General features: G+C 40.2%; 1 long non-coding RNA gene across 1 annotated transcript; it reads right to left on the bottom strand.

The window, feature by feature from the left end:
* Window positions 1–919: 919 nt before the first annotated feature.
* On the bottom strand, window positions 920–3,754 carry LOC149150304 (uncharacterized). Its single transcript, XR_016262888.1, has 3 exons — window positions 3,650–3,754; window positions 3,454–3,528; window positions 920–1,029 (listed from the first exon to the last, which is right to left on the bottom strand). It is a non-coding gene; the product is annotated as an uncharacterized LOC149150304 (long non-coding RNA).
* Window positions 3,755–10,518: the final 6,764 nt, after the last annotated feature.

Raw genomic sequence — 10,518 nt, 5'->3', positions numbered from 1 at the left:
CACCCATCCTCTATGCTGCATTAGCATTGCTTAAAGTATCTTCTCCACTCAACCATCCCAGACACTACGACTGTAGTCACTTACTGCACAAAGTAATTTTGTATATGAAATCATGAATAAACCACAAGAGAAATTGAATAAAAAATATACAAAGAAATAAATTAATCATACACATACCTGCTCACGCTTCACTAATGTTATAGCAACAACAACCATGAACAATAAGCCCTGAAAATGTGAACCCCAGTATAACTTTTCTCTTTATTTCGTATCAAAGTTTTCAAAAAATCTCAAACCTCACACCCATTAACAAGATCATACTACCTTGAAGCCATGACAAAAGGATAAATCATTGTGCAAACAACATATATTACGGTGGATTAAAGCACAAAATTATTATGTAGGAATAAAATATGGCTCACCAATCGTTTGCGATGAGTTTGTAGAATCTCTAAGGTATTTTCACCACTTGACCTTCATAGACTATACAACTGTATGCTCACACCACAAAGAAAATAAATATGAGTATGAAAACACATATAAAACATATAATAAATTGAAAAGAAAGCAAATAGAGTCACGAATGAGGAAAAGATAATTGTGAGTGAAGTGCATTGCATATAGTTAAGGTGATTCACCTTCATTTATGAATGATAACCTCCATCTCATTTCTTTCATTTTCTCTCCCTGCAAACAAAACCAAGACCAAACTACAAGAAATGAGAAAACGAGTACAACACAAAGCATGGTCACTCTCAAACTCAACAAAAACAAAACATGTAGACAACAACAAACAAAAACTTGGAAACTCCCCCCTTGCACATTATTTCTATTGCAGTGTCCTCTCCTTTGCTGAAAAGAAAAAAAGTGGGGTGAATAAGGTTAAAATACAAACATAGATAGTAATGATAAGCATATTTCAAAACCGATAATTATTTATAATAGGAAACATACCTCCTTTAGAATTTGTTATATAAGGATAGACATTGCTTTGTATTCCATTTATTTGTGCTCACTACAAGTAGCCATCTACAACAGATACATTATAAAATATTAGAATCATTATACAAGTTAAACTAGAGAGTTGAATGTAATAATCAATCATAATATGAAACATATAAGTCTTTGAGTTTTGTTATATAAAGGGGGATAATCCATTCTATATTTCACGTTTTCGTGCTCACTAGAATCAACCATCTGCAACAGCTACACAATAAACTATTAGGATTCTAATAAAAGTTAAACTAGAGAGTTGAAGGCAGGAACTTGTCATCCAACTTAATTACAATCCATTTATATTCCATGCTATATTCCATTTCTAAACTAGAAGTAATTCTACTAGGAATAATGCAATTAATGTTTTCATAAGAGAAATAATTATTTTGTAGAGGGATCTAAGCATATTTAAACATATTGAACACCCAAAATCCTAGAGGCCATAAGGCAATAGTGTTGTCTATTAGTACAATGGTTGATTGGTTGAAGGGTCTATATGCTTGCTTGCTCAACCTTACCATCCCTTGTTGAGATTTGTAGCTTGGTAGGTACTCCAAACCCTAGGGTACAAGGTTGTGAAGTATTTGGAACCACATGGGATTTGTGGGCAAGAGTACCCAAGCTGTGGGATTTGCACCCACAGTTGTGGGTGTGAATCCATGAAGAGATTTGATGACTTGGCACTTGGACATGATAGAGCACCCTTAAAGGAGCAAGGGGTTGCTTCAAGCACTAAGAGAGCCCTTGTCACTGTGGAAAAATGAATGTTTATATGTTTTGAGAGGCTGAATTGTTTTAAATATCAAGTCGGCCTTAGTTAAAGAGGCCCTTCTTGAAGGGATAAATGTCAACCTAAGCGAAAGATATAAATATGTGAGAGGAGAGACCTCATTCCACACATCCAAGGAGCAACACATCAAAGAATATACCTCTGAAATAGCTACAGATCAGAAGGAGTTCAAGCGAAGTGGAGAAGGAGCATTTTTGTGTCTTCTTGAGACTGTTTTGAGGATGATATTGATAGGAAACAGACCGAGGGATAAGTGGTGAATTTTGGGCAAATTTTGTACACATTTGAGGAGGTTTTTCTCTGTGTTTCAGGCCGCAGGTTCTCTTGGTTGATTGCAGGTGAACGACATATCCTTTGGGGAGGGCAGAGAGGCCTAGTAGGATGCCTGACCTAGGCCACAATCACAGCAAGGGACAATGTAGTTAGAAGAGGCCTGAAGTGAGGGAAAACACAAGTTTTGGAGCAGAATTTAAGGCTGACATGTGCCCTAACTACAGCTTAGAATTTGCACTGAAGCCGAGCTCAAGGGGAGCAACAGTAGGTTGTAGAACAAGGTGTGTTTGTCCTCTTGCTTTAATGTTGGTTTTTAGTGGATGGTTGTCCCAGTTTGGACAAAGTTTGTAGGGCATCTAAAGGACTGTGTTGAGGGTAGCACACGGCGTCCTTGCAGCCCTAGATCAGTTTGACAAGGAATTTCACTGCAATAAGAAGGACAAACTTTGAGAAACCTAAGGGTTTGGTTCTTCGAGAAATAAGGGCAGGCAAGTAGGCTTATGAATCATCCCTAAGTTAATTGTTGGAGAAGGAATATATACATACAATGGGAAACCCTCCATGCCCTAAGATTGTCTACATTGGAGGAGCACAAGAAAGCAATAGTGGGAAGAAGTCCCAAAGAGTTGAGGAGCAACAATGGGTAATCTCGGAGTTATTCCCAAACAAAGTTATCAACAACTCACAAGAAGACCGTACGTGTTGATTCATTGATGGACTAATGATCATCTAGAGGGCAGTTGGTGAGTCGTGTTCAGTGACCTAAAGGAGAAGGATTCATTTATAGAGGCAGATTGGTGTTGTTGTAGTTTGGGAGCCAAAGGACCAACATATGTGTTCATGACACATGGAATGAAAGGGTTGTGGAGTGCTACATCAACAAGTAGGTCAAGTGTTGTCATCTTCAAGATAGATTGGTTGAAGGACTAACACCAAACACTAGTTGTATTTCTTGTATTAGTGATTTTATGAGGGCCATGATCCCTGGTACCAAAGCCCTAAACAATGTACTACAGTTTGTTAATATAACGAAGTTGGGTTGTTGAAAAATGGTAAAAAGTTGTCTATTTATGTACATGTTGATTTATTGTTGTATTTATTCCATTGTGCAAAGTAGTTTGTTGTGGCATTTGACTTGGTTGTGTCATAGATTCTAAGACCCTAACCTAGATTCTCTAGTGAGGTGGAAAAACAACATCGTCGTCTCTAGGGCACATTGTGTACAGGTGAGCGTGTGATGTGGAGCAAGAAAACACATAAATTTAAACATTCCATTTGATGTATATGTCAAGCCACTAACTGAGTGGTACCACTCGAGAACCATCCTAGAAGGAAAAAACTTCAAGTAAACAAATAATAATAACATTATTTTGTTGGAAACCAACATTACTCACCCATCCTTCCTGTGGCATCCACATTCCCTATCTTCTCCACTTGACCCTCCGAGACACTACAATTGTAGTCACTCACTGCACAAAGTAATATTATATATGAGATGATGAATAAAGCACTAGTTTAAATAACAAATATAGGAAGCGATGTATTAAACATAAACATACCTACCACAATTGAATAGAAGAAATCACTTACAATTTGTAGAATGTCTCACCCATACTCTGCCACAGTTGTAGAATGTTTAATGCATCTTCACCACTTCACCTTTGTAGATTGTACAATTGTAGCTCTTCACTACATAAATAAGATCAATGTAGTTGATTATGACAACATAGATAAAGCATATAATAAATTGAATAGCAAAAAAATGGAGCCACAAATTAGCAAAATATACTTTTAAGTGAAGAGCATTGCATATAGGTGTGTTAACTCACCCTCATTTACAAACAATAACCTCCATTTTTTCTGTTTGCTTCCTTCGTTTCCTTTTCCACACCCAACAAATGAAACCGAGACCAAATTACAAAAAACCTGATTACAAGTACAACAAACCCAATAAACGAAACCAACAAAAAACTAAAACAAAAAAAAATTAAAAAATTAAAAAAAAAAAAATTAAAAAAAAAAGAGAAAAAAAAAGGTGAAACAAAGAAAAACTATTACACCACAATGCATGGCCATGCTCAAACTCAACAAAACAAAACATGCAAATAAGAACAAAGAAAAAAATGTAAACATCCCCTTTGCACATCATCTCGCCTGCAATGTGCCCTCCTCTGCTAGAAGGAAAAGAAGTGAACTGAGTAAGGTTAAAATACACAGTTTGTAATGGTAAACATATCTCAAAACCAATAATTATTCATAATAGGAAACGCACCTCCCCTAGAGTTTGTTTTATAGCAATGTACGATCTCTTCTGTATTCCACTTGCTCATGCTCATCCGAACAAGTGATCTACAAAAGATACAAAATAAGATATTAGAATTGTTATATAAATTAAACTAGAGATCTAGTAAAAGTTAAACTAGAGAGTTTGAAAGCGTGAACTTGTCATGCAACTTAGTTCGAGTCCAATTATATTCCATGCTCTATAACAAACAAACAAAAAAAAAATTATGACAAAAAATATAAATTTTCTAAACTAGATGTACTTCTAATAGGAATAATACAAACAATGCTTTCATAAGAGGTAATTTTTTTTTTTTTTGAAATGAATCTAAGCATATCTAAACAAATTGATCACCAAAACCATAGGGTCCACAAGGCAATAGTAGTGTTGTATGTTAGCACAATGGTTGATTGTGTGAAGGGTCAGTATGCTTGCTTGCTCAACCTTACCCATCTCTTCTATAGGGCTTGTACTATGGGTTGTGTGTGTGATGTGGAGCAAGAAAAAATACAAATTGAAGGATATCATGTGATGTATATGTCAAACCACTAATTGAGTTATACAACCCAAGAACCATGCTCAAAGGAGAAATAATAATAGAAACAAATAATAAAAATACTATTTTATTGGAAAACTACGACTCACCCATCCTCTATGCTCCATTTGCATGGCTTAAACTATCTTCTCCACTCAACCATCCCAGACACTACCACTGTAGTCACTCACTGCACAAATTAATTTTGTATATGAAATATATTTTGTACTCCATTTACTTGTGCTCACCAGAACAAGCCATCCACAACAGATACATAATACAATATTAGAATCCTTATACAAGTTAAACTAGAGAGTTGAATGTAATAATCAATCATAATATGAAACACACATGTGTTTGAGTTTTGATATATAAAGGGGGATAATCGATTATGCATTTCACATATTTGTGATCACTAGAATCAACCGTTTGCAATAGATACACAATAAACTATTAGGATTCTAATAAAAATTAAACTAGATAGTTGAAGGCAACAACTTGTCATCCAACTTAATTACAATCCATTTATATTCCATGATATATCTCAAACTATATAAATTTTCTAAACTAGAAGTAATTCTACAAGGAATAATGCAATTAATGTTTCCATAAGAGAAATAATTCTTTATGTAGAGGGATCTAATCATATTGAACACCCAAAATCCTAAGGGCAACAAGGCAATAAAGTTGTCTATTAACACAATGGTTGATTGGTTGAAGGGTCTGTACGCTTGCTTGCTCAACATTACCATCGTCTATTAAGATTTGTAGCTTGGGAGGTAGTCCAAACCACAGGGTACAGGGTTTTGGAGGATTTGGACCCAAATGGGCTTTATGGGCAAGGGTACCCAAGCTGTGGGCTCTGCGCCCAATGTTGTGGATGTGTATCCCGGAAGAGATTCGATGACTTGGCACTTGGACATGATAGAGCACCCTTAAAGGAGCAAGGGGTTGCTTCAAGCACCAAGAGAGCCCTTGTCATTGTGGAGAAATGAATTTTTATATGTTTTGAGTGGGTGAGTTGTCTTAAAGATCAAGTCGGCCTTAGCTAAAGAGACCCTTCTTGAAGGGCTAGATGTCACCCTAAGAGAAAAATATAAAAACGTGAGAGGAGAGACCTCATTCAACACATCCAAGGAGCAACACCTCAAGGAATATACCTTTGAACTAGCTGTAGATCAGAAGGAGTTCAAGCAAAGTGGAGAAGGAGCTTTTTTGTGTCTTCTTGACACTGTTTTGGGGCCGATATTGATAGGCAACAGGCCGAGGGCTAAGAGGTGAATTTTGGGCAGATTTTGTGCACATTTGAGGAGGTTTTTCTCTGTGTTTCAGGCTGCAGGTTCTCTGGGTTGATTGTAGGTGAACAACATATCTTTTGGGGAGGGCCGAGAAGCCTTGTAGGAGGCCTAACGTAGGTCGCAATCATCAACGTAATTAGAAGAGGCTTGAAGTGAGGGAAAACATGAATTTTGGAGTAGAATTTAGGGCTAACATGTTTCCTAACTAGAGCTTAGAAATCGCAGTGAAGTTGAGGTCAAAGGGAGCAGCAAGAGGTTGCAGAAAAAGGTATGCTTGTCCTCTTGTGTTGATGTTGTTTGCTAGTGGATGGTTGTCCTAGTTTGGACAGAGTTTTAAGGGCATCTGACGGACTGTTTGGAGGGTATCATAAGGTGTCCTTGCAACCCTAGATCAGTTTGACAAGGAATTTGACTGCTATAAGAAGGGAAGACTTTGAGAAGCCTAAGGGTTTGGTTCTTGGAGAAATAAGGGCAGCCAAGTAGTCTTATGAATCATCCCTAGGTTGATTGTTGGAGAAGGACTTTTGACAGTCATAGTGAACAGCCTTCCATACCCTAAGATTGTCTTCATTGGAGTAGCACAAGAAGGCAATAGTGGGAAGAAGTGCCAAAGAGTTGAGAAGCAACAATGGGTAGTCTAGGAATTGTTCACAAAAGGAGTTGTGAACAACTCACAGGAAGACCCTATGTGTTGATTCATTGATCGACTAAAGATCAGCTAGAGGACAGTTGGTGAGCCTTGTTCAGTCACCTAAAGGAGCAGGATTCATTGATAGAGGTTGATTGGTGTTGTTGTAGTTTGGGAACCAAAGGACCAACATATGTGTTTAGGACACATGGACTGAAAGGGTTATGGAGCGCTACATCAACAAGTAGGTCAAGTGTGTCTTGTTCAAGGTAGATTAGTTGAAGGACTGACACTGAACCCTAGTTTGTATTTCTTGTATTAGTGATTGTATGAGGGCCATGATCCCTGGTACGGGAGCCCTAGACAGTTGTATTACAGTTTGTTAATATAACGAAGTTGGGTTGTTGAAAAATTGTAAAAAGTTGTCTATTTATGCTCAAGTTGATTTACTGTTGTATTTAATTCGTTGTGCAAAGTAGTTTGTTGTGGCATTTGAATTGGTTGTGTCAAAGATTCTAAGACCCTAACCTAGATTTTCTAGTACCGTGGAAAAACATGTTATCAGAGCTACTTTGAAGGGCCAGTGAATCAGAGTGTGCACAATGAAGCAGATCAGATGGAGCTGAGATTATATAGATCATGGGGCAAAGGATTCCACTGAAGACATGGAGGTGTGGTCTTGACTAGCTTGGCAATGGGATTGGTTGGGAGTTCTCATGGATTGGTGGTGAACCTGGCAAATAATAGTTTGTTGTATGGCAAGTTATTGATCATGGACTTCCTTTGACTTGCCATGGATCGTTGGGACAACTCGAGGATTGCTTCGGCATAAATGAGATTGGAATGTACAAGATTGCTTCATGTGATGGACAAGATGTTGGCAGGCTAGTTTCTTCATTGGATCGTGATGTTGCATATGCGAGATTGGAGGGATGTGCATGTGTTGTGCTTGACCCAAGAGGATGAGTGCTTGCACGACTGAGTTGCGGTGATGGTGGTCCGTGTTCACTGTAGCTCAAACTGACCTTGTAGGACACGAGATGAGTAACAGTATGAGCCAATGGAAACCATGTTGGCCCTCTCTCCCTTGGTGGTGCCCACCTTCCACTAATTCACACCCCTTCCTTTCCCTCTCTTCTCACTAGTGTGAATTGCTCCATTGGGTCGAATTTCCTTCTCTTGTGGCCCCAACATTCCACTAGAGCTATAATTTTCCATTTCTCCTAAGTCCCATACACCAAAAATGTCTCCAATGCCCAAATGACAAAAGATTGCTATGCTTAGCACCTCCCCAATAAACTCCATTAATCCTCTCAAATGAAAAATCAACATTGGGAATATTATAGTCCTCCCCACAAAAAATTGCTTGTCCTCAAGCCTTAACAAGCGACCTCTCTAACTATGGATCCCCACTGTCACTGCAAACTATACTAGGGTCCCAAATGTGCCACTAGATCGTCCCTGATCTCTGCATTGTCTTGTAGTGAAGGAGTCCCTCGATGCCAGGATCCCAAGCCAACCGGATCATCATGAAGCACGCCTTGCTCCACTCACTATCGTGCCAAATATAGGCGTTATAAGCCCTCTACCTACCGCCAATAAGTAGAGCATCCTGATAATGTAAAACTCTATCCAAATCCTCATGAAGCTGCCCAACCGAGTAGCCCATCTCATGCACTCTGATGGTGGGCCCCTGAAGCTACAACCCAATCCCTATGCAAATGAAGTCTCTCCTGCATGAGCTCCTCCTGACATCCTCCTGCTGGCCAACCTGCCAAGCTGATGAAGTCCCCCACGCCATCAGCGAGTCACTAAAGCCCAATGGAAGATCTGAGTGACCTCCCCTTGTACCAGCCAGCTCATCCCTACGGGTAGCTGAACTGCTCAGCCCTGCTATGCCAAAATCCCAAGCTAGTCCAAAAGGGTGCAACCATGTTGTCGTTGCGCCACTCTGATCATGACGGTCTGCTCGTCATGTGCAAGTTGTATCTTCCTCTCTTGGGACCTGATGGAAAAATATCTATGGAGTCCCAATGCATTTGGCCCAAGCATCCCCACGATGTCACGACCTACCCATCCAACACTCACCCTGATCTGTAGCAACAAAAAGGAAAACCAACCTTGCCATACGACAAAGGCCTCAACGCTCCCCCGCATGTCAAACCAAGTGTGAGTTAGGTCATCCTCTGTCCTGCTCCCACTCATCACGAAACAAAGTGTCCAATCAACCAACCAAATCCTTGGATCCCACAGCCAGAAGGACTGCAACATAGTCCTGACAGCTACTAGCACCAACCTGTACCATGTCTCAGGCCCCTTCATGCAATCAATATATGGACTCTAGACATCACGAACCAATTTGGTGGTGCGAAACTACCCTACGTCGGCGATACCACGCAGTGGGATCTGTCATCCTGCCTCTTGAAAGCGCTCCCCAATACCGCCTGGAGTCTAAACATTTGCGTGCATGTAAGGTCCACGAACTATTGTAGATGCTCCTGAGACACTTCAGAATGTCTCATCGGAAGGGGGTCATGCCTCTCCCTGAGTGTGGGCTCAAGGGTGGTGCAAGTGTTACCTTTGCTGAAGATCGAACTACCCCCAAACTCGCATCCACCAACCCGCGCCTTGACCATATGCCACAGTTGGAAATCATCTCTCCCAATGCATTGTTTCTCGTCCAACTGTCTCAGATGAACCTCCTGGGTTCTGTTGCTCGCAATGAGAGCATCAAGAGACGATATCCAAGTGCCCAGTGTTAGTGTGCAATGCTAGAGAGTGATAAAGGGAAGCTCACGGTCGACCCTATGATCAACCCGCTCTCCAAATCTGAGTGTGCCAAACCCAATGGAGTGCTTGATGCCCTCGTCAGGGGATCTCTCTGGCCGCAACACCCCGACAACCTGTTGTGCATCATCATGTTTTGTTGCACACAAATACATACCCCTGCACTCCTCTGCATAGCCCTAAACTTCGTGGCACAACTCCATGCACCACTAGACACCAACGCTCAATGCCATGCCACCATGTACCATAGGGCATCCCACTCTGCTAGTACACCCATCATGTGTAGGTTTTAACCCCGTACAGAAATTACCTGCATACAAATTCTAAAACACAGAAAATAAACAATGCGAGAGCATAACACATAAAACACATACACAAAGATTTTCCCCTAGATCCCAAAACGAAACTACCAACTTGATTTTTCATTATATTCCTTTCAATGTTACAATACATATTTATACATATCAAAGCATCCAATACCATGGACCGAAAACCATCGCGTCCAAAACTATGGACCGAAAACCATAGGTAGGTTCGCCCAACCTAATATAGGGTCCAAAAAAAAATTCCCGGGGCGCTGCCCCGGATCTCGTAGAGGGGGGCAACCCGCCCCCCCATGACCCCCCTGCTGTGCAATGGGCGCAACAAAGGGGGGGCTCCGCCCCGGTTCACTACGTAAGTTAGTCATGGAAAGAATATAACACAACCCAACATTCTCCCACTTGTTGTTTTCTTTCCACAGGAGAGCTTAGTCATTTTTCCAGCCTTGAAATGCCCGTTTCTCTACACCAAGAGAACTTCTCAAAGCTCATAGATTTTGTCAATGCATCTGCAATATTCTTCAAAGTGTCCACCTTTACCAGAAACACTTTTTTGTCTTCTATCATAACCCTCACAAAGTGATATTGAACACTTTGAATGGTAAGC

The sequence above is a fragment of the Pinus tabuliformis genome, chromosome 9 (assembly GCF_031772625.1).
Source record: "Pinus tabuliformis cultivar Carrire ecotype Pingquan chromosome 9, CPIR1, whole genome shotgun sequence".
In the NCBI taxonomy this organism is placed as follows: domain Eukaryota; kingdom Viridiplantae; phylum Streptophyta; class Pinopsida; order Pinales; family Pinaceae; genus Pinus; species Pinus tabuliformis.
Note: the sequence above shows the minus strand (reverse complement) of the source record. Positions and strands in the feature narration are given on the sequence as shown.